This window comes from Belonocnema kinseyi, chromosome 2, assembly GCF_010883055.1.
Source record: "Belonocnema kinseyi isolate 2016_QV_RU_SX_M_011 chromosome 2, B_treatae_v1, whole genome shotgun sequence".
Taxonomy (NCBI): domain Eukaryota; kingdom Metazoa; phylum Arthropoda; class Insecta; order Hymenoptera; family Cynipidae; genus Belonocnema; species Belonocnema kinseyi.
In genome coordinates, this window is record NC_046658.1 from 143,646,635 (window position 1) to 143,648,202 (window position 1,568).

The following is a 1,568-nucleotide window of genomic DNA, read 5'->3' on the forward strand; positions in this document are numbered from 1 at the left end:
AAATTATAAAAAAATAAATAAAACTAGAAGTTGTATGATTTTCACTTGTAACTTAATAATTTGAGAAGTTTCAATCTAAAATTATCGAACACTTTCCATTCAAAAATTCAGAAGAAATATTTAAATAGCTTTAAATTTGAAATTATTCAATATATTCTGAAGACTACTAATTTAAAATGTCTAAATTATCAAGGCTTTAAATATTTTTGAAATTGCACAAAACAAAAAACCTTTGTATAATTCAATCTAAATGCAGCTGCAAAAATTTAATTTGAAATGCGTTGAATTCAAGGTATAGTTTAAAAAGAAAACTGAAAGCAAAGGATCGACTTTCAAAAGAAGCGAAAGAAAGTGACTTGCTGGATTGCAAATGAACATGGCAAATGGTGTATTTTCGCATTTTAAAAATTTAAATCCAAACTTTTTCGCCTTTTAACAATTTCGAAAAATTCTGAAAATTCAAACAATAAGGCTGTATTCTGAAAATGAAGCAATTTTAACGTTAAAATTCAAGTTCCTAAACTGAAGGCCTAAAAATTTGCAAATTTTACAATTAGTGTTATGTAGATTGTATTGGTATCTTGAAAGAGTATAAATAGTTCTTAAATTAGTTTTTAAATTTTCTGCATTTTATCTTTTTTACATACCTAGATGTCAAAAAAGCCTACCCAATTTTTTCTAATTTTAATCACTTATTTTCTAAGAGCAAATCACCCCTATTTACCAGTCACTGAAATGGATTAGAAAAAAATTGCCAAGACCCAAGAATAAAAATTGGATGTACAGCGAATTTTTAAATTTTTAATTGAGATTATCTTTAACTTTGTAATATTAAAAATTTCCATACACATTTCTTTTTAATAATACTGTAGGAAAAAATCAACAAGATCGAGCGTCCAAAATATAATTAGAGCAAATTTTCTGTAACTCTATGGGGACGGCTGAAATATCCCGAAAAATAAAGTTCCCGACTCGGTAAAACTCTCTGTCCCAAAAAATACAATTCGAAAACTAATAAATTTCCTGAACAGTTTATAATATTATTATATAATTTATTATATTATTTATTAAAACTACGATAATAAAATAGTGTTATCAAATAAATTTTTGTTTAATATTTAAAGTATTAAAAATTATTGTTTGAATTTAAAATTAAAATTATACGAAAAATTTTACCGACAAATTATTATATAAAAACACGTGTGTTTTAACTCACATTTCGATTAAAAATATAATTTTTCGGGAAAATTTTTTTTTATAATTAAAAAAAGACTGTACCGAAAACCTGGATCAAGCTTCAGATCTGAAAAAATTCAGCGATACATACATGTCAAACTTTTCTAACCTCAAAAAAATGTTCTACTGCTTTACCGTCATATTTTACGAAGAATGAGAAAACAAGAATTCGACTTCGTAGTACAATGAGGGGAGCACCTCGATTGGGCAGAAAATGCGATGTCCTATATATATCATTCCCCATTCCGACGCCCCGTACCGCATGTACGTTTATAATATCTTTGCTTTGGCTCGCATCAAAGCTATCTTTGATCAAAGATATTAGGTCCTAG

At 26.8% G+C, this 1,568-nt stretch overlaps 1 protein-coding gene across 1 annotated transcript in view; it reads left to right on the forward strand.

Annotated features, from left to right (window-relative positions):
• Positions 1–1,568, forward strand: part of LOC117167558 (longitudinals lacking protein, isoforms H/M/V-like) — a 25,023-nt gene that overhangs the window by 3,766 nt on the left and 19,689 nt on the right. The window lies entirely within an intron of this gene.